Source organism: Manis pentadactyla, chromosome 8 (genome assembly GCF_030020395.1).
Source record: "Manis pentadactyla isolate mManPen7 chromosome 8, mManPen7.hap1, whole genome shotgun sequence".
Classification (NCBI taxonomy): domain Eukaryota; kingdom Metazoa; phylum Chordata; class Mammalia; order Pholidota; family Manidae; genus Manis; species Manis pentadactyla.
The window spans coordinates 55,992,478-56,016,281 of NC_080026.1; positions in this window are offsets into that span (position 1 = coordinate 55,992,478).

Genomic DNA, 23,804 nt, shown 5'->3' on the forward strand with positions numbered 1-23,804 from the left:
GTCCAAGGAGATGTGTTCAGGAAAAAGTTGCTCATATTTATATGCAAGAGATTTTTGCCTATGTTTTCTTCTAAGAGTTTTATGGTTTCATGACTTACATTCAGGTCTTTGATCCATTTTGAGTTTACTTTTGTGTATGGAGTTAGACAGTAATCCAGTTTCATTCTCTTGCATGTAGGTGTCCAGTTTTACCAACACCAGTTGTTGAAGAGGCTGTCATTTTTGCATTGTATATCCATGGCTCCTTTATGGTATATTAATTGGTCATATATGTGTGGGTTTATATCTGGACTCTTTATTCTATTCCATTGATCTATGGGTCTGTTCTTGTTCCAGTACCAAATTGTCTTGATTACTGTTACTTTGTAGTAGAGCTTGAAGTTGGGAAGCGAGATGCCCCTGCTTTGTTCTTCCTTTTTAGTATTGCTTTGGCTATTTGGGGTCTTTGTGGTTCCATATGAATTTTAGAACTATTTGTTCTAGTTCATTGAAGAATGCTTTTGGTATTTTGATAGGGATTGCATTGAATCTGCAGAGTGCTTTAGGCAGGATGGCCATTTTGACAATATTAATTCTCCCTATCCATGAGCACGGGATGTAATTTGATTTATTGGTGTCTTCTTTAATTTCTTTCATGAGTGTCTTGTAGTTTTCAGGGTATAGGTCTTTCACTTCCTTGGTTGGGTTTATTCCTAGGTATTTTATTCATTTTGATGCAATTGTAAATGGAGTTTTTCTGGTTTCTCTTTCTGCTAGTTCATTGTTAGTATATAGGAATGTAACAGATTTCTGTGTATTAATTTTATATCCTGCAATTTTGCTTAGTTCAGTTATTCTAGTAGTTTTGGAGTGTATTCTTTAGGGTTTTTATGTAAAATTTCATGTCATCTGCTAACAGTGACAGTGTAACTTCTTTATCGATCTGGATGCCTTTTATTTCTTTGTGCTGTCTAATTGCTGTGGCTAGGACCTCCATGCTATGTTGAATAAAAGTGAGGAGAGTGGGCATCCTTGTCTTGTTCCTGATCTTGGAGGAAAAGCTTTCAATATTTTGCAGTTAAGTGTGATGTTGGCTGTTGGTTTGCTGTATATGGCCTTTATTATGTTGAGGTACTTGCCCTCTATATCCATTATGTTGAGAGTTTCTATCATGAATGGATGTTGAATTTTGTCAATTGCTTTTTCTTCATTTATTGAGATTATCATGTGATTTTTGTCCTTCTTTTTGTTGATGTGATGAATGATGTTGATGGATTTTTGAAGTTTATACCATCCTTGCATCCCTGGAATAAATCTCACTTAATCATGATGGATGATCTTTTTGATGTATTTTTGAGTTCGGTTTGCTAATATTTTGTTGAGGATTTTGCATCTGTGTTCATCAGGGATATTCATCTGGAATTTTCTTTTTTTTTCTTCTGTGTTGCCCTTGTCTGGTTTTAGTATTAGAGTGATGCTGGCTTCATAGAATGAGTTTTGTAGTACTCCCTCCTCTTCTGTTCTACTTTTTGGAAAACTAAGGAGGATAGGTGTTATGTCTTCTCTAAATATTTGATAAAACTCAGTGGTGAAGCCATCTGGTGTAAGATTTTTTGTTCTTATGTAGTTTTTTGATTACCAGTTCAAGTTCATTGTTGATAATTGTCTGTTCAGATTTTCTGTTTCTTCCTGTGTCAGTCTTGGAAGGTTGTATTTTTTTAAGAAGTTGCCCATTTCTTCTAGGTTATCTAATTTTTCAGCATATAATTTTTCATTTTATTCTCCAATAATTCTTTGTATTTCCATGGTGTCCATAGTGATTTTTCCTTTCTCATTTCTGATTCTGTTTATGTGTGTTCAGTCTCTTTTGTTCTGGATAAGTCTGGCCAGGGATTTATATATTTTGTTTATTTTCTCAAAGAACTAGCTCCTGGTTTCATTGATTCTTTCAGTGTTTTATTTTTTTCATTTCTTCTCATTATTCATTTCTGCTCTGATCTTTATTATGTCCCTCCTTCTACTGACTTTGGGCCTCATTTTTTCTTTTTCTTTTTCTAGTTTCATTAATTGTGAGTTTAGACTGTTCATTTGGGATTGTTCTTCTTTCTTGAGATAAGCCTTTATTGCAATATACTTTACTCTTAGAACTGCCTTTGCTGCATTCCCCAGGTTTTGGGGTGTTGAGTTGTTGTTTTCATTTGTCTCCATATATTGCCTAATCTTTGTTTTTATTCAGACATTGATCCATTAATTATTTAGGAGCATGTTGTTAAACCTCCATGTATTTGTGGGCTTTTTTATTTTCTTTGCATAATTTATTCTAGTTTCATGTATTTGTGGTCTGAGAAGCTGGTTAGCACAATTTCAGTCTTTTTTAATTTACTGCAGCTCTTTTTGTAGCCTAGTATGTGGTCTATTCTGGAGAATGTTCTATGTACACTTGAGAAGACTGTGTACCCTGTTGCTTTTGGGTGGACTGTTCTGCAGATGTCTGTTAGGTCCATCTGTTCTAATCCATTGTTTAGTACCTCTGCCTCCTTACTTATTTTCTGTGTGGTTGATCTGTCTTTTGGAATGAGTGGTGTGTTGATGTCATAAAATAATTGCATTGCATTCTGTTTCCCCCTTTTATTCTGTTACTTGTTTCACATATTTAGGTGTCCCTATATTGGGTGCATAGTTATTTATAATGGTTATGTACTTTTATTTGACTGCCCATTTAACATTATGTAATGTCCTCCTTTATCTCTTTTTACTTTCTATGTTTTGAAATCTATTTTGTCTGATATAAGTACTGCTACTCCTGTTTTCTTCTCCCTATTATTTGTGTGAAATATCTTTTTCCATTTCTTGACTTTTAGTCTATGTATGTCTTTGGGTCTGAAGTGAGTCTCTTTAGGCAGGATATAGATGGGTCTTGCTTTTTAATCCGTTCTGTATCTATGTCTTTTGATTGGTGTATTCAGTCCATTTATATTTAGGGTGATAATTGATAGATATGTACTTACTGCCATTGCAGGTTTTACATTTATGATTACCAAAGGTTCAAGGGAAGCTTCCTTACTATCTAATAGTCTAATTTAATTCACTTTTTATGCTATTTTAAATACAATCTAAAGTTTTTTTCTCCCTTCTTCCTCCTCCACTCTTTATATATTAGGTGTCATATTCTGTACTGTGTATCCCTTGACTGACTTTGTAGGTAGTTGACTTAGTTTTGCATTTGCTTACTAATTAATTGGTCTATTTCCTTTACTGTGGTTTTATTTTCTCTGGTGACAGCTATTTATCCTTTGGAGCACTCCCATCTATAGCAGTCCCTTTAAAATACACTGTAGATATGGTGTGTGGGAGGTAAGTTCCCTCAACTTTTGCTTATCTGGAAATTGTTTAATCCCTGCTTCAAATTTAAAAGATAATATTGCCAGGTAGAGTATTCTTGGTTGGAGGCCCTTCTGTTTCATTGCATTAAATGTATCATGCTACTCCCTTCTGGCCTGTAAGGTTTCTGCTGAGAAATCTGCTGATTACCTGATGGGCATTCCTTTATATGTGCTCTTTTTTCTCTCTGGCTGCTTTTAATACTCTCTCCTTGTCCTTGATCTTTGCCATTCTAATTATTATATGTCTTGGTGTTCTCTTCCTAGGGTCCCTTGTGTTGGGCGATCTGTGCACCTCCATTATCTGAGAGACTATTTGCTTCTTCAAATTGGGTATGTTTTCAACAATAATTTCCTCAAAGAGACTTTCTATCCCTTTTTCTCTCTCTTCTTCTCTTAGCTCTGTAATGTGAATATTGTTCCATTTGGATTGGTCAGACAGTTCTCTTATTATTCTTTCATTCCTAGATATCCTTTTTTTCTCTCTGGGCCTCAGCTTCTTAGTTTTCTTGTTCTCTAATTTCTATTTCATTTACCAGCTCCTCTACCTCATCTCATATACTTTTAAATCCCTCATTGTATTTTCATTTCTGATACTGTATTTTTCCAAGTTTCTATCTCTTGAAGTCATCCCTGAGATCTTGATTATTTTCATGTAGCTCCATGAGCATGTTTATGATTTTTATTTTGAAATATTTATCAACAAGATTAGTGATTTCAGTTTCTCTTAGCCCTCTCACTGGTGTTTGTTGGATTCTTGTTTGTACAAAATTTTTTTGCCATTTGCTATTTTTAGTGATTCTGATGGAATAATAATTTTGTGTAGGCAGTGCCTCTAGTGTGTAAAAGCTCTACTCTCTGGAGCTTCCCAGCACGTGGAGCAATGGTGGGGGGTGCAGGTGCATGGCACTCATGCTTGCTGGGAGGAAAGGGCTATTTCCTACTTCCTGGTTTCAGTGCCTATCTCCAATGCCAGGACCAGTGAGCCCAACCCACAGAGAAGAGCCTCTGTGTTATGTCCCTGTACCTGCCATAGGCTGGGCCACCCTCTTGGTTGGCCTGACATGATTGTTGGGGCAACAGGTGAGTAGACTGGTGCTGGCTCAGAGGAAGGAGTGGCATACTGCCTGTGGCAATGGGGGGCCTTGGAGTTGTATTGCCAGCCTTGGGTATGGGATGTCTGAAGCTACTGAAGGTGACTAAGCTGCTGGGCTGAGTGTGCTGGGATGATTTTGTTCACCTGTCCTTTCTCTTGAGCAGCAAGCTCTGTGTAATTCTTGCCCCTTTAGCACATCTCTTACTGTTGGGAAGTCTTTCAAAGTGCCTACCTTAATTTTGTCCTGGACTGGCTGGTTGTGGGTATCTGTTCTCCACAAGTGGCTGGAATCTCAGTCTCTCTGAGTATTCTGCTTTTCTTTGCTTTCCAATCTCACTAATCTCTAGAGTACCATGTAATGTGGGTTCATGCTCCTTGAGAAGATCTCCAAGGCTGGGTATTTAGCAGTCCTGAGCTTCTACTCCCTCCCTGCTCCATTTTTCTTCTTCCCATCTAGGAGCTGGGGTGGTGGGAGGGCTTGGGTCCCACTGGAATATGGCTTTACTTCTTTATCCTTTTATGTGAGGTCTTCTCTTTTCCCCAGATGTAGGCAGTCTGTTCTGCAGTATTTGGGTTGCTTTTTCCAGGATTAGTTGTATTTGCTTAATTGTACTAACCTGAATTAATTGTATTAGTTGTATTTTCATGTTACATCTGCTTTTGGGAGGAGGTTTCTACCTCACTTCTCATGCCACCATCTTTCTCCCAGCACAAGTTCTTCATAAGGCAGTAGAACTACAATGTATATGTGAATCTGAAAATTAGAAAACTGCAATTCCTGGATCTGTACCCCAGACCACTAAATTAGACATTTCTGCAGTTGGAGCTGAATTTTAAACCAAACTCTTAGATAATTTAGATGCATGGACCACATTCCACCACCTGTGAGCACAGCATAGAGATAATAATGAGAGCATGATTATTTTGATATTTCAAAGTAAATTAAAAAATCCATTATTTAAATTTAAAATTATTAAATAATTTGAACTTGTAAACAGTCTGTGAAAACTTCGCCTTCTTTCCATCCTTGCTTCCCTTTTGCTTCCACAACTGTGTTCTCTCCTAGATGCCTCTGCACATTTCTCCCTTCAGTCAGCTCATCCTATTAGTGTCCTCGGGAATCCATCCTTCATTTTTTAATTGTATTATCGTTTTTGGATAATCCTGTCACTCCTCCGTGTTCAGCTACTGATCATAGGCTAGATCCACATTTTTGTCTCCTACCCAGAACTTTCTTTTTAAATCTTGGACCCTCAGCTCTAGTCAGGTCAAGCTAAACATGTCAAAAGTTGAAATTAATGTTGACCCATCAACACAAAATCCATTCTGCATTTTCTATTTAAGTTTTAACTAACACCACAATGCATCCATTCATCCAAACTAGATTCTGGGAAGTCATTTTTCTTTTTACATCCTCTTACCTTTTATGTTAAATCAGTAGGAAAATCCTCTTCATTCTTGTTCTTCATTAACAAACAAATAATTTGTTTCCATAGCTTCTATTGTACCTTTGTCCAAGGCCCCATAGTTTCTCACTGATATTACTATAATGGCTTCTTGTTTGGGCAACTTATTTTTGGTACTGCTTTCCTCAAAACCATTCTTCACAGTGCTGCCAGGTTGATCTTTCTAAAATATAGTTCTGATCACTTATTTCCTTGCTTAAAATTCATGAACAGCACTCCATTGCTGCCTAGATATGTACAGCCCCCTGGCATGATGCCAGGATAAGCACAGCCCCCTTGGCACTGCATGCTCTACCTGTTGTGTACTTGTCTGATCTCATTTCTCACCACTCTGTGTTTGCACTCTAGTCACTGAGTTCCTGAAAGGTGGTATCAGAAGATGCTACATTGCAGGACGTTTTTCGTTCTGTCCTTATTCCTGTGAGCACCCTTCTCCTCTTCTTTGTTCTCTGAACTTTCTTATATCCTTCTGCTTTACAAGCTGGGGCGAGTGAGGATTTGGGGGCTGATCAAGGAAGAAGTTATGAACACAAGGTGGCAGTAGCACACACAAGCTTTATTTGGATGGACATGCACACAGGGGGAGGCCCTCACAGGAGACATCTGGAGGCTTAAGGTGTGAGGCCACCATCTAGAAAGGGAGGAGAGCAAGACTCCCAAAGGAGGGAGGCTCAGAGGGGCTTATGCATTAGGTGACGTTTGCTGAGCAGCCTGATGGGAATTCTTAGCTCTTAAGGGGACCATCTGCTTGCGGTTTTGGATAGCCTTGTGGTTTTTCTTATCTGTGGCTTGCAGGCCTTGGGTGAAGTTTTGAGGGGTATACAAAGAAGAAAAACTCTGAATGGCTAAAAACTGCCTAATTGGGTGATGTTTAACTAGTGGAGTTGGCCACTGTTGGGCTTTGAGCTAATAGGTTTCTGACTACTGTAAAAAAATAAACAGCAAAAGGCCAATACATAAGGACTTATTTATATGATGAATATCCCTGTTATAGTGACATTTTTATCACACTGCACAATATTTTAAATTGCACAGATTTTACTTGTTTGTGTCTCTAATAATGCAAGTTCCTTTAGAGTAGAGGTGTCTTTTTTATTCCTAATATGGACTTCATAGGACCTTGAGTCATGTTTGATACAAAGTGGACCACTAGTAATTGCCTGTTCCATAAATAATTTTATGTATTACTGAATTCATCCTGAGGTGATCATCATATTGGATGCCACAAGAACATCTCATCTCCACGGTAATACATGATTTAAGCTAGTTTAAGATTTGCATTCATGCAGGGCTTACACAGTCATTTAATTGCAATAATTGAAATCTCTACAGTTGAAGTAAAAGTGATTATTTTCTACAATACAGTGTGCTTACAGAAAATTCATGTTAAACTCAGAATATATGTCAATCAATCAAGGACATTTTATTCAGATTCCAATCCTGCTATATTCCAGGAGAGACTTGGTAGTAATTTGTAGCTACTTGCCTCAAAGTCTAGAGTATCAGAATATGCAACCTGACGTCTGAGTGATTCTAGGACCACTGACCTGGCCTATTGATTCATTTCAGGTATGATGCTGCATAGCTGAGAAGGTCCTTATGGAGGAAGATTCTGAGACCAGGGAGATGGAAAAAAGGTATAAGGCTAGGAGAGAAATCCATTATCTGTCCAGGATGACTAGAGTCAACAAGGAGGAACAGATAGTTTACAGAAGTATAATTTGTTGCCCTTGTCTAGCTTGGATTAATACTTAGTCTATAGGCACAGACCCGATCATCTACATTTGCCCTCTTACAGGGCAATTATGTTTTCTACCTTTAACTTGCATCTACCTCCCACTTCAACATTTTATTTAAAAAAACAATAACAATAATAAGGGAGAAATGTGGGATTCACACATAAATCAAGTATAAAAATCAAACGAATAATCATATCTGACTTGATTGTTTATAGTTCATGATGCGTGATCAAAACTGAAAGTTTCTGTGATATGACTGCCCTTGCACTGTTCACCATGTAAGAACTTATTAACTATGTAAGAACTTGTTCACCATGTAAGAACTTGTTCGTTATGCTTCAGAAGATTGGAGACTGTTGAGAATTAGGCTTGGGGTTGATTAATGATTGTGCATTGAGTCCCCTATACAGAATTTTATTGTTGTTAATGATCAATAAATATGAGAGATGCCCTCTCAAAAAAAAATGTTCAAATGGTAAATTTAATGTTTTGTATATTTTATCACAATAAAAAAATTTTGATAATTAAAAAATAAATCCAAACACAGAGCTGGTAAGTGGATAGAGATGAAATTTTAATCAGAAAACTTAATTCAGTTGGATTAAGTAATAACAGAAATGACTGGCTCAGTTCTGAGGCCAGCAACTGAAAAGTGCAGTAATGCTGATTTCATGAGATTTGATTTCAGCTTATATATCTGATCCACTCCATTCTTCTCTTATTCTTATGTTATCTTTGTGGGTAGTAAAGTAGTTTTAGCAGCTTCCATCTTCATTATCACAAGTCATTCCATTCATAATGAGAGTGAGCATTTGGATGCCAAAATTCCTAGGAAAACTCAAAAGTCACTCACTGGATCAGTTTAGATCATAAGGCCAACCTTAAACTTACTTTTTTTGTCAAGGGGAGTAGAATATTCTTCTTGGTTTCATGTAGGTCATGGCATCCACATCAGGAAAATATATATTTGTCCCTTACATTATGAAATCCCTTATAGAAATCTGGGGATATTGAGATGGTTCGAGAGATTGGATAAGGTAACCATGGTCCCTACAGAAGATATGACAAGGAATGGTCCTGTGGCCACTGAAGAAAAATAACCAAATTTTGGCATAGAAAATATTTGTAGTTAGCTTTTCATATATTGTTCTGTTCATATATATCATATAACACTTAAGATTTTTTTTAGTTCTATTATTTTACATAACATTGCTCCTCAAAGCAGTTTGAACATTTTGTCTTTTATTTTGTTCATCATATTCATTTTCCAAGCACACTGCCTTTTTATGGATAATGTTAAACTTCATTACAAGTCCAGTCTCAGCTCAGATTAGAAATTTGTGCTGTCTCAAATAAGGTATGGCTTAATTTGTCTTGCTAGATATAATCATATAAATGAAGAACTCACAGGGAATCAAATTTGAATTCTCATCCAAATAGTGTTAATGGTTAGCTTACTTCCAAATGTCAGTTTTCAGTTTAAATATTCTTTTATGCCAAGGTAGCTATTTCCCAATTACCCCATCTATAAGAAATCCCCTATTATTCTTTAATTTAGTTCTTTATCAAAGTTCATATCACTTATAAGCCCTTTTTCTCTAAATCTATAAGACTTAGTTTGTGATTTCTCCCTCCTTCTGTGCGTGTCTCCCTCTGTCCCTTCCTTCCTTTCTTCTGTCTCCTACTAGAATGGAGGTTCCATCTGTCTCATCCATGGGCACATTTCCAGCACTCAGCACAGTGCCTATCTTGTAGAAGACACTCTTTAATATTTGTTAAGTAAGCCTCCTGCAATACTTGTCATATTTTATCGTTATGTGGCCACCTGACCATGGTTGTTTACATAGTGGACCAAGACAGGCTGTGCAGGCTGTAGTTGGGCACCAGAGGAAAGCTCACACCATGCATGTGGCTGGGATCCATGAGACTAGTGGTTTTTGCATTTCGTTTTATCAATGGAGTCAACCTTTACTGACATTTACAAGTATGAGCTTTAAATAATGCAAATAAATTCCTTCAGGGGAGAAAATCTTATGTGAGAATAGAATGTATAATGTATCTCATCTTAAGTGTTAACAATATATGAAAATAAATCACCTCAGAAATTGGAAGTTTTCATGTGAAATATTATAAACCTATTTAATTACTGAGCTAAATGACAAGAAAAAACAATTATTTTATATGCTTTGGATAGGCAATATAATCAAGATTTGACAATCTCATTCTATCTGATTTTTCAACTCCATCTTTATCAGTCATGTCACATTTTATTTCACCATTTTACCAGAACAAATATATGTGAAATTGCTTTCAACATCTTCATGACCTTGGGTACTGAGGGAAAATGGGACCTTGAATTTCAAGATGAAATGAGCTTATTGTAGCTATTTGTATTGTGGTAGTTCTTTTTTAGAGGATGTGTCACTCTTTATTGAGTGAAAATGAGTTTCATGAATAATGTTCAAATCCAAAAAAGATTAATGTTAATTAAGGCAGCTTGATTATGTCTATTTTTTTTTCATTTTTTTTGAGACTTCTTGAGATAGTGGAAAAGAAAAGATTCATTTTGAAACATCCTTCTTATAGTGGCAGAAAAAAAATAAATTCCTTTAAATGTAAGAATATAAATTTGATGGAAATGATATTTGAATTGGGAGGTAGGTGAGCCAATGATGAGGTATTTTATTTATTCTGCCTGATAGAAATAAGACTATGAAGTAGAATTCTTCCCACGTAATAAATTAAGAAAGAAAATAAAAGGAAGGATTTTCCTTAATAATTCTAGCATTGACCATAGAAAGTAGTTAGGACCTGATTATATTTACTGATTGTATTTACTAATGAAATAGTGTCACATTATAAATCCCTTTTACCTTTACTGTCCCAATAATAGTCCTAGTAATACCATAACACTTTACTTTTATTTATCAGTAATGGAATAAGTGTAACAAACTGTATTTGTATAATGGATGGCATGGATCACAGCTTTTATCTTATTTGTTATCATCGGCAGCACAGATACTATCATTCAGGTAAAAGACAGACCTGAAAAGACAAACAGCATGAATCTAGGAGCTCTGACCTTAGAGTCTAGGTTTTTTCCCACTGACTAACTTGCTGCTTTCCATTCTGGATGAAATCCTACACACCAGAAACAGCCTCGGATGCCCTGGGTCAGTTCCACCCTCTGCCTGCTCTGTGGACCCCTGTATTATGGTTTTGTTTTTTATTGCAATTTCCTAGCCCATATTGCATTGGCCATTGCCTCCCATTCTTGGACACCATTTCCTGGCCATCTGGCCTATGTCCTCCACTGGCCATCACTGAGACCCCTTTGCCTGTAGCTACACACCTTGTTTCCTTTCATTCTGCATTTTGCCACTACAAGTAATCCTTTCAGGTTTGCCCTTGACAAAAATAAGAGGTCTACATGATCTGTGTGTTTGTATTCAAGGAAGCAGTCAGTGGAATCATGACACAGGCAAGGAAGAGGCTTATTCTACTCTAAGTAGAATTGTGGGATTAAATACAGACTTCTCAGGAAAATTTGAAATTCAGATATAATGGCAATTTTTTTTTTAGTGTTAGTATATTTCAAATATTGCATTGATCATACTTGTACTAAAAAATTTTTATTGTTTATTTGAAGTTAAATTTTAACTCTTCCCTCTATTTTTATTTGCTAAATCTAGCCATTCTATTCATAAAAGATGTATGACTCCTCAAAGGCACCTCAGATGTCATTGAATAGTAAGGGAGGACTACACAGGTAGGATTGGAATATGTGAAGAACCCACAAATGAGTATGACAGGTAACATTTTGCATGTCAATAAAGATACTGTTTCCAGTCCAGCAACTAATTCTTCTAAAACATGTTGAAGCAGAATGCTACATGGCAGATGGGACATTAGCCTGTTTCCCATTATTAAACTAGAAATGAGTGTGTGGAGTAGTAGAAAATGTCGGCAATAAAATTATGCTTTTGTACCTCAGTAGATTTCAAAATTCAAATTTATATTTTGTGCCAGGGCAGGGTTCCTCTTAATATACTAATTTCAAAAATTTAGGGGTATGCTTAATATCAAATTCAGACTCTTTAAAATTAATTTTACTTTGGTATCATTAATCTACAATTACAGTTACATGAAGGACATTATGTTTACTAGGTTCCCCCCTTCACCAAGTCCCCCACACATACCCGTTCACAGTCACTGTCCATCAACATAGTAAGATGCTGTAAATCACTACTTGTCTTCACTGTGTTGCACAGCCCTCCCCGTGCCCCCCTCACACTATACATGTTAATCTTAATGCCCCCTTTCTTTTTTCCCGCCCTTATCCTTCCCTTCCCACCCGTCCTCCCCAGTTCCTTTCCCTTTGGTAACTGTTAGTCCATTCTTGGGTTCTGTGCTTCTGCTGCTGTTTTGTTCCTTCAGTTTTCTTTTGTTCTTATACTCCACATATGAGTGAAATCATTTGGTACTTGTCTTTCTCTGCCTGGCTTATTTCACTGAGCATAATACCCTCTAGCTCCATCCATGTTATTGCAAATGGCAGGATCTGTTCTTTTCTTATAGCTGAGTAATATTCCATTGTGTATATGTACCACATCTTTCTTATCCATTCATCTACTGATGGACATTTAGGTTGCTTCCATATCTTGGCTATTATAAAAAGTGCAGCAATAAACATAGGGGTGCATCTGTCCTTTTCAAACTGGAGTGCTGCATTCTTGGGGTAAATTCCCAGAAGTGGAATACCTGGGTCAAAAGATATTTCTATTTTGAGCATTTTGAAGAATCTCCATACTGCTTTCCACAATGGTTGAACTAATTTACATTCCCACCAGCAGTGTAGGAGGGTCCCCTTTCTCCACAACCTCGCCAACATTTGTTGTTGTTTGTCTTTTGGATGGTAGCCATCCTTACTGATGTGAGATGATATTTCATTGTGGTTTTAATTTGCATTTCTCTGATGACAAGCGATGTGGAGCATTTTTTCATGTGTCTGTTGGCCATCTGATTTTCATCTTTAGAGAGCTGTCTATTCAGCTCCTCTGCCCATTTTTTAACTGGATTATTTGCTTTTTGTTTGTTGAGGTGTATGAACTCTTTATATATTTTGGATGTCAACCCTTTATCAGATCTGTCATTTACGAATATATTCTCCCATACTGTTGGACACCTTTTTGTTCTATTGATGGTGTCCTTTGCTGTACAGAAGCTTTTCAGCTTGATATAGTCCCATTTGTTCATTTTTGCTTTTGTTTCCCTTGCCCAGGGAGATATGTTCAAGAAGAGGTCACTCATGTTTATGTCTAAGAGATTTATGCCTATGTTTCTTTCTAAGAGTTTTATTGTTTCATGACTTACATTTAAGTCTTTGATCCATTTTGAATTTACTTTTGTGTTTGGGGTTAGACAGTGATCCAGTTTCATTCTCTTACATGTAGGTGTCCAGTTTTGCCAGCACCATCTGTTGAAGAGACTGTCATTTCCCCATTGTATGTCCATGGCTCCTTTATCATATATTAATTGACCATAAATGTTTGGGTTAATATCTGGGGTCTCTATTCTATTCCACTGGTCTGTGGCTCTGTTCTTGTGCCAGTACTAAATTGTCTTGATTACTGTGGCTTTGTAGTAGACCTTGAAGTTGGGGAGTGAGATCCCCCCCACTTTATTCTTCTTTTTCAGGACTGTTTTGGCTATTTGGGGTCTTTGGTGTTTCCATATGAATTTTTGAACTATTTGTTCCAGTTCATTGAAGAATGCTGTTGGTAGTTTGATAGGGATTGCATCGAATCTGTATATTGCTTTGGGCAGGATGGCCATTTTGACGATATTAATTCTTCCTAGCCAGGAGCATGGGATGAGTTTCCATTTGTTAGTGACCTCTTTAATTTCTCTTAAGAGTGTCATATAGTTTTCAGGGTATAGGTCTTTCACATCCTTGGTTAGGTTTATTCCTAGGTATTTTATTCTTTTTGATGCAATTGTGAAAGGAATAGTTTTCCTGATTTCTCTTTCTATTAGTTCATTGTTAGTGTATAGGAAAGCCACAGATTTCTGTGTGTTAATTTTGTATCCTGCAACTTTGCTGAATTCCAATATTAGTTCTAGAATTTTGGAGTGGAGTCTTTAGGGATTTTTATGTATACAATATCATGTCATCAGCAAATAGTGACAGTTTGACCTCTTCTTAACCAATCTGGATTCCTTGTATTTCTTTGTTTTGTCTAGTTGCCATGGCTAGGACCTCCAGTACTATGTTGAATAACAGTGGGAAGAATGGGGATCACTGTCTTGTTCCCGATTGCAGAGGAAAAGCTTTCAGCTTCTTGCTGTTCAGAATGATGTTGGCTGTGGGTTTATCATATATGGCCTTTATTATGTTGAGGTACTTGCCCTCTATACCCATTTTGTTGAGAGTTTTTATCACGAATAGATGTTGAATTTTGTCGAATGCTTTTTCAGCATCTATGGAGATGATCATGTGGTTTTTGTCCTTCTTTTTGTTGATGTAGTTGATGATGCTGATGGATTTTCTAATGTTGTACCATCCTTGCATCCCTGGGATGAAACCCACCTGGTCATGGTGCACGATCCTTTTGATGTATTTTTGAATTCAGTTTGCTAATATTTTGTTGAGTATTTTTGCATCTATGTTCATCAGGAATATTGGTCTGTAGTTTTCTTTTTTGGTGGGGTCTTTGCCTGGTTTTGGTATTAGGGTGATGTTGGCTTCATAGAATGAGTTTGGGTGTATTCCCTCCTCTTATATTTTTTGGAAAACTTTCAGGAGAATGGGTATTATGTTTTCTATATGTCTGATAAAATTCCGAGCTAAATCCACCTGGCCCGGGGATTTTGTTCTTGGGTAGTTTTTTGATTACTGCTTAAATTTCATTGCTGGTAATTGGTTTGTTTAGATTTTGTGTTTCTTCCTTGGTCAGTCTTGGAAGGTTGTATTTTTCTAGGAAGCTGTCCATTTCTTCTAGGTTTTCCAGCTTGTTAGCATATAGGTTTTCATAGTAGTCTCTAATAATTCTTTGTATTTTTGTGGGGTCCGTCGTGATTTTTCCTTTCTCATTTCTGATTCTGTTGATGTGTGTTGACTCTCTTTTCCTCTTAAGAAGTCTGGCTAGAGGCTTATCTATTTTCTTTATTTTCTCAGAGAACCAGCTCTTGGTTTCATTGATTTTTGCTATTGTTTTTTTCTTCTCAATTTATTTATTTCTTCTTTGATCTTTATTATGTCCCTCCTTCTGCTGACCTTAGGCCTCACTTGTTCTTCTTTTTCCAATTTCAGTAATTGTGACATTAGACCATTCATTTGGGATTGTTCTTCCTTCTTTAAATATGCCTGGATTGCTATATACTTTCCTCTTAAGACTGCTTTTGCTGTATCCCACAGTAGTTGGGGCTTTGTGTTGTTGTTGTCGCTTGTTTCCATATATTGTTGGATCTCCATTTTAATTTGGTCATTGATCCATTGATTATTTAGGAGCGTGTTTTTAAGCCTCCATGTGTTTGTGAGCCTTTTGCTTTCTTGGTACAATTTATTTCTAGTTTTACGCCTTTGTGGTCTGAAAAGTTGGTTGGTAGGATTTCAATCTTTTGGAATTTACTGAGGCTCTTTTTGTGGCCTAGTATGTGGTCTATTCAGGAGAATGTTCCATGTGCACTTGAGAAGAATGTGTATCCTGTTGCTTTTGATTGTAGAATTCTATAGATGTCTATCAGGTCCATCTGTTCTAGTGTATTGTTCAGTGCCTCTGTGTCCTTATTTTCTGTCTGGTGGATCTGTCCTTTGGAGTGAGTGGTGTGTTGAAGTCTCCCAAAATGAATGCATTGCATTCTACTTCCTCCTTTAGTTCTGTTAGTATTTGTTTCACATATGCTGGTGCTCCTGTGTTGGGTGCATATATATTTATAATGGTTATATCCTCTTGTTGGACTGAGCTCTTTATCATTATGTAATGTTCTTTATCTTTTGTTACCTTCTTTATTTTGAAGTCTATTTTGTCTGATACTTCTATTGCAACACCTGCTTTTTCTCTCTGTTGTTTGCATGAAATATCTTTTTCCATCCCTTGACTTTAAGTCTGTGCATGTCTTTGGGTTTGAGGTGAGTCTCTTGTAATCATTATATGGATGGGTCTTGCTTTTTTATCCACTCTATTACTCTGTGTCTTTTGATTGGTGCATTCAGTCCATTTACATTTAGGGTGATTATTGAAAGGTATGTACTTATTGCCATTGCAGGCTTTAAGTTTGTGGTTACCAAAGGTTCAAGGTTAGCTTCTTTACTATCTTACTGTCTAACTTAACTGGCTTATTGAGCAATTATAAACACGGTCTGATGATTCTTTATTTCTCTCCCTTCCTATTCATCCTCTTCCCTTCTTCATATGTTGGGTGTTTTGTTCTGTGCTCTTTTTAGGAGTGCTCGCATCTAGAGCAGTCCCTGTAAGATGCCCTGTAGAGGTGGTTTGTGGGAGGCAAATTCCCTCAACTTTTGCTTGTCTGGGAATTGTTTAATCCCTCCTTCATATTTAAATGATAATCGTGCTGGATACAGTATTCTTGGTTCAAGGCCCTTCTGTTTCATTGCATTAAGTATATCATGCCATTCTCTTCTGGCCTGTAAGGTTTCTGTTGAAAAGTCTGATGATAGCCTGATGGGTTTTCCTTTGTAGGTGACCTTTTTTTTCTCTATGGCTGTCTTTAATACTCTGTCCTTGTCTTTGATCTTTGCCATTTTAATTATTATGTGTCTTGGTGTTGCCTTCCTTGGATCCCTTGTCATGGGAGTTCTGTGTACCTCTGTAGTCTGAGAGGCCATTTCCTCCCCTAGTTTGGGGAAGTTTTCAGCAATTATTTCTTCAAAGACACTTTCTATCCCTTTGTCTGTCTCTTCTTCTTCTGGTACCCCTATAATGCGGATATTGTTCCGTTTTGATTGATCACAGAGTTCTCTTAATATTCTTTCATTCCTGGAGATCCTTTTATCTCTCTCTGCATCAGCTTCTCTGTGTTCCTGTTCTCTGTTTTCTAGTCCATTAATGGTCTCTTGCATCTAGTCCATTCTGCTTTGAAGTCATTCCAGTGATTGTTTTATTTCTGTATTCTGCCTCCTTAGTTCTTGCATATTTCTCTGCAAGTCCATCAGCATGGTTATGACTTTTGTTTTGAATTCTTTTTCAGGAAGACTGGTTAATCTATCTCCCCAGGTTCCTTCTCAAGGGAAGATGTAGAAAATGTCGAAGCTGTCTGGGTTAGTCTTGTCTGGATCAAATTTTTTTGCCTTTTCATGTTGATAGGTGCAGTTGTATGCTATTGACGTGTCTGTCACCTGGGAGAGCCTAGATTTTTTCCACTAGCTCCTGGCCTTTCTTTACTAGGACAACTGCGACCCCTAGTGGCTTGTGTTGGGCAGTTGCGTGTAGACTGCGTCTCTGTATCTTGCCCGGCCGGTATGGAGGAAGCTCCCTTGCTGTGGGCGTGGCCAGTCTCAGGCTTCTGCTGTGCTATGGTGGGTCCCTGGAGGGGTAATGGACAGGGGGCTGTTAGGCTGTTTACCTCTGTGAGGGGTCTCAGAGCTGTTGCCCAGGGGGTTAATGTGCCCTGAGTTCCCTGAAATTTCCTGCTGCTGTACTGTGACCCGGGATGCTTCCGTCCAGCAGTGGGGTCCCTGTCCCTTTAAGACTTTCAAAAAGCACTCGCTTTTCTTTGTCCCCAGGGCGCCGGCTTCAGGTCCCGCTCACAGGTCTTACTGTCCTGCTTCCCTAGTTTCCAGCACCCCACGCATGCACTGTTTCTGCGCTCTGGTACGGATGGCTAGGTCTGGGTGTTTAGCAGTCCTGGGGTCCCTCTCCCTCTCCGCTCCAACTCCTCTCCTCCCTCCGGTAGCTGGGTTGAGGGGCCTCAGGTCCCACCGGGCTGCGGCTTGTATCTTACCCCTTTCACCAGGTGCTGGGTTCTTGCAGGTGTTAAATGTAGTCTGGCTGTTTTCCTGTGTCTTCTGGTCTCTCTTTTAGGGATAGTTGTATTTGTTGTATTTTCAAAAATATATATGTTTTTGGGAGGAGATTCCCACTGTCCTACTCACGCCACCATCTTGGCTCCCGTCCTCAACTTCTGACTTTAATAAAGAAAATCTGAACACTATTGGATGAATTTTAGGCGACACTACATTTATCAGTGGAACTGTTGGTGCTTCTCACATGTGTGACCTGGAACAGATAGGAACATGCAAGTCTGGGCTTGCTCTGGAATGTTTTCAATTTGGATGGGACTCAAATCCAAAAAACCCAAGGTCTCTGTTAGGTCAGGTGTCAATAAAATGCCTGATATTTGTACATCTTTGAATGTTTTCTCTTTTCTCTTTCACTGTTTTGCACCTTCAATTTTGTGTAGATAAGCTCTCCACTTCTGTCTTCCGTAGCTGTAAATTTTCAGTCTGACACTTAAAAAGGCCCTTTGCTTAAGATAAGACTTGTTTCTCAATCCTGTTCTGCAGATCCCTTACTGTGCTTCTAGCAGAGTCTAGGTGTGGCTTCCAATGTGGCTTTATTTCTGTGATTATTTTCTCCCTCATATTCAATCATAAGAAGTCCTTATAAAAGTGAGGACTAACTAAGATTTACTTAGCAAGACTGACTTAACACATTTACTGAGTAAGAAATACTTAGCATATGCATTATTATTATGCTGAAAAGATATTTCAATCCATTAAAAGCCCAAAGTACCATACTTGTTTTGGTAGTATATATTTTATGAATATCAAATATATATATATTATATGATATGATTATCACCAAGGAAGAGCTGATTAATGTTTCCTTGAGGGAATTTATAGATGTGAGTTAACAAGATGTTGTTTCAAAATGCTTGGAAATATGGTAATTTTACCTACTTATTAATATTTATGTTGTTTTCTTAAAAGAATATTCAACAGACCAAATAAAAGAGCCACTTTTTACCAGGCAATTATAGAATTAATTGACATTAGCTCACAGTCTTGGGAGAAGTCCTAACAGAAATTTGAGTCCACAAATGACAAAACCCAGGAAGTTTACTCGTGATTATATTATTTCTGTTAAGGATAAAGCATTCAATCATTAGCACTACTGTATCAGAATTCTCCAGAGAAACAGAACCAATAGGATGTGCATCCATATATTTATGTGTGTGCGTGCATGTGTGTGTGTGTGTGTGTGTGTGTGTATATATATATAATAAATTAGGTTTATGGTAAGGAGTTGACTCATGTGATTATGGAGGTTGGCAAGTGCCAAGATCTGCAGGGTGAATTGGCAAGCTGGAGACTCAGGGAACCATGTTACCATGTTTCAGGTCATAGGACTTTGGACAGGAAGAATTCTCTCTTACTTAGGTGAGGGTGGGCTTTTTAGTTCTTATTCAGGCCTTCCAGTGACTGGATGAGGCCCACTATCATTAGGGAGGGCAACCTGCTTTACTTTGTCTACCTATTGAAATGTTAAACTCATCCAAAAACTCCCTGACAGGCACACACATGATAATGTCTTCACAAAATTCTAGCCATCCTGTGGCCCAGGCAGGTTGACACATAAAATTCACCATCACAAGTACTAAGCCTACTCAGAAATTCAATAATTTGATGGGGATTCATTTTGCTGTATGACTACAGAGCTATAGTGTACTAGGAATATCCATCTTAATTTTGTAGAATTATACTTACATGCTATGAACTAAAACCAAAGCAAGCAGTGGTAGGGCTTGCCAAATTAATCAATGAAAATGCCAAGAGAATTGGCAGTTTGCTTGTTTGTTTTCCTCATTTGTGGTTAGAACAGGCTATGAATTAGATAATATTGGAATGAAATTACACATTCAGTCATTTTAATAATAGGGCCTAAACTGTGTATAACCAGTGCAGTCTACTTGTGTGTGAACACAGTGATACAAATAATAGAAGACATCTTTGTATCAATCATGTTATTTTCTTATTTTAAGATTTTTTGACTTCTGGAACCTTGCCTATCCAGGGGAGACTGCCTCTCCTGGGGTTATCTAATTTCTAGAGATAGCAAAGTATTCTCTTGTGACTGTAACTTGCACAGACCAACCAACCAACCCAAAGCCCATATTCCTCAACCACACCCTTTATTGATTCTCACAGGACTCTTTCATTCCATACCTGTCTGGTATCCCAGGGCCAGGCACCAGACAACTCAGGACAGCCCCTGCACTCCAGAGCCCATGGAAATTATTCAAGGCAGCCACCTTAAATCTTTCACTTACTCACTGTTCCTTCCCTCAGAAACCACAATAAAGGCTCCTGCCTGTTCCTTCTGGCTCCTTCTGTCTCCTGACCTAGCCTGGTGCTTCTGCATGTGACCACACATGGCATGGCACGTCCATCACCCCTCTTGGGACTGTGGTTAACAGACTATCTTCGAAGGGCAGTTGTCCCTTAATCTGCTGACCTCACCACAACTAAATAACAATAAAACCTACATTTTAAAACAATCTGACATAGAATATGTATATACAAAAAAGTGTGTTTGTATGGGTATGTATTTGTAGTATACTCTTTCAAAAACAACCCGTGTCCATCAATAACTGAATGACTAAGCGAAATGTGTTATATAGAAACAGTAGAATTTTATTTGGTTAGAAAGGCATGACATTCTGACACATGCTACAACATGGATAAACCTTGAAAACATTTTCATTAGGTGAAAAAAGCCAGACACAGAAGGACAAATTTCTTTTTTACCACACTAACATATTTTTGAAAAAAATTCTGCTTATTCCAGTTACATGAACTACCTCTAATAGGCAAATTCATAGAGACAGAAAATAGAATGGAAGTTTGCAAGCACTGGGAGGAGGAGGGAATGGAGAACTATTGGTTAATTGCTACGGTTTCTATTGGGGAAGATAAAAAGTGTTATAAACAGTGTCATGGATGCATTATATTGTGAATGTACTTAAGACCCCTGAACTGTACACTTCAGAATGGTTAAAGTCACAAATTCTGTTATATGTATTTACCACACTAAAATATTTTTGAAAATAATTCTGCTTATTAGCAATGTATGATCATATAAACAGCTTACATGAAAGTATACTAAGTATCTCACTTTGTTTTTAAATGGGAACCAAATTAGGGTCTTCAGAGACCTAGATGCAACCACATGAAACTTGGAGAGTCTCAGGGTGGTTTCAATACTTTGAAATCGGTGGTCCTTCACCACTGGGTATGACTTCTTTTATGCCAAATTCAGCTTCTTTCATGCAACATTCTTTTTACTGCAATAGTCATCATGATTTTAAAGATGTAAATTAGGCACAAAATTTCAAATGTGCTTGGTATGTTTTTTCACTCACCAAATTGTATTATTATTTGGAGAAATTTACAGTGTTGAATCTGTCTCAGAATCCACATCTGATAGCATAATTGACAATTTAGTATAGTTAATTGTGGAAAAAAGGTGAACAAATCAGGAAATATTCTTTCTTATTTTCTTTACAGATTGATATATATTTTCAGTTATAGTTTATAAATATGTATCTATTTCATATGCTTGTGACAGTTACAAAATAATGTAACCAAAAATAATTCAAACACACCCACACTCAAACCAAAGCGAACACCTGTTACTTTGACTGTCAAATACACACATATGGTAAAAATTACGGTTCGTTACTTGAAATATGTCCTATTTTATCTAATTATTTAATATTTGATAAGGATCTGTACATGAGAGCCCCCAACAGGGAGTCTTTTCATCGGGCTCCTTTCTAATTATGGGTCTTCTTTTTTTCTTTCCGTTAAAATACGGGTTACTTGAAGTCAAAGTTGCTGTTATTCCTCCTTATATATCTTGCTTAACCCTAGGCTTAAATGGGTATTCCTGAGAAGCCAACGCAAAGTGTCTTTCACCTCCAATTTTGAGATCTCCATTCTTTGTTTTGTGGCTCCTGGAGCAGTGTTATGTGCAGCACACCTGTGCAGTGCAGATCCCACACCGCAGGCCTGAGGCTGCTGTGCTTGCACAGGCCTGCGTACAAGGCTGGTGCTTGGCTGGTGACTGGGTACTTGGATTTCAGGATGACTCCCACCATTTCCTACCTAAGATGAGTATCTCACGGTGCCTATATTAGTGCCCCTACTAGTGAAATGTCTGTAAATCATATGGTTTGGGCTGAACACTACTTTCTCCTGGGAGTTTTGGTATACACTCAGGAGAGGGCACCTGCATGGCCAGCCCCGCAACAAACCCTAGAATCTGAGTCTTTAATGAGCTTCCCCAGGAAATAGCTCTTCAAATTTGCTGCCACATTTCAATGCTCTAGGGCATAGGTATGTTTTCTCTGAGTCCACTGGGAGAGGTCTCTTAGCTTGCTCTGAAATTTGCTCCATGTGCCTTTCACTCTGCTGATTTTTGCTTTGAATCCTTCACTGCTAATGAATCTTAGCCATGAGCATGAATATGCTGTATCCTTTGAGTCTGCCTAGTGAACCACCAGTCTTGAGGATGATGAGACCCCCCAGGACAACTCCCAAGATGCCTATTGCTTTGTCTACAAGGTGGCAACAAGAGGATTCAGGTAACCCCCACCCCAACAGCCTAAGTTAATAGGACAAATGTATATCCAAATCACAACGTAGTTCAGATGGTAAGAAATTCTACAACAAAATGGAATTTACAAGACCCAAGTTTGAGGTTTGAGGGAAGTAGCATGCTCCCCTTATGACTATGACATATTCTCACATCACTCTTAGTACACTTTCCACTGGTCCTCAGGTACTGTCACAGCAGTGAACACAGTGGTTACTTGGTGCTGGGTTCTTCCCAAGTAGCTTTTTAAGAACTCTGATGGGAGAAGAGGTAACTGGAGGGAGAGTGGGACATTCCTAGGCTTATCAGCCATAATATTGTTAACACCAAAAGGTGAACTTACATGCACACACACACACACTGAGCTTGATTCCTAACAAAAGTTCTGTGCATATTTAAGACTACATCCTATATAAGGCAGATATATTAAAGCTATTTTCATGCAGTGCCAAAAATTTAAATTAAAAATAAAGACAAATCACTTGGCTAATTTTTTTGTTCTATGCAATAATCAGTGTATTCTATTTTTAAATTTCAAAATAGTTAAAAATTTAAATAAAGATATGAAAGTAAAATAAAATGGTTTTTGTCTTTTTTCCAATTTAAAAATATATCTACTTTTGATAAAGATTTATTGCAGGTTTCTTTCTTACTTCTGTGTTCTGCTAAACAGTATTTTCATCTGTGACATCTTAATATAATGCTCACAATGGAAATAACCATTATCTTCCCAACTTTCAAGTTATTAGCAGTTATGACTTGAGTGACAGAATAACCATCATTACTTAGAAAATGAGGAATTCTCATAAAAATATGGTAGGCCTCTGAGTTTCTGTAACTGTAATAATTGTGACTTATGAAATAAGGTAATATCTATACTTCTCTCCCTTTCAAAACCATATTTTACAGTGAATAATAAGAGATGAACTTTCTATATGATGAAAATTCCTCAGAACATTAGAGAAAATTATCATACTAATTGATCTATAATCATCTTGTCATACTCATAGTCTGGATGGCACTATTTATAGCTGACACAGGAAAAAACTCTGCCTAATATTTTCTTGTGATATAAAATAACCATTTCAAAATATAAAAGAGGTGACAAGTGTTGTTTATTGATATGTTTTCTCTCTTGTTAGTAGAGCTGTGGGCAATTCAGGAAACTTGTTGATGAGTCCATCCTCTGGAAGGTCTCTATGACCCTGAACAGGATGGAATATGATACAGTTTTCTAGTTTCTATCCATCCATCCAGCCAGAGGAGGAAACAAGCAATGTCTGTAACAGGATCCTTTGAATTAGGATGGGGAGGTTTCATTGGGTACACATTTCAACTCCATCAAAAAGCACTGTCAAACTGGAAAATCATTCTTTACCTGAGTTACCATGTATGTTATTTTCTTGATCTAGTTAAGTTATACACACAGGTGGAAAACCCGGTAACCCTCTTTAGTGTTGTAAAGTCCTTTTACTAATTACTGTGGTCATAGGAGAAGTAAAGATTCCTGATTCAAGTGAAAGGCA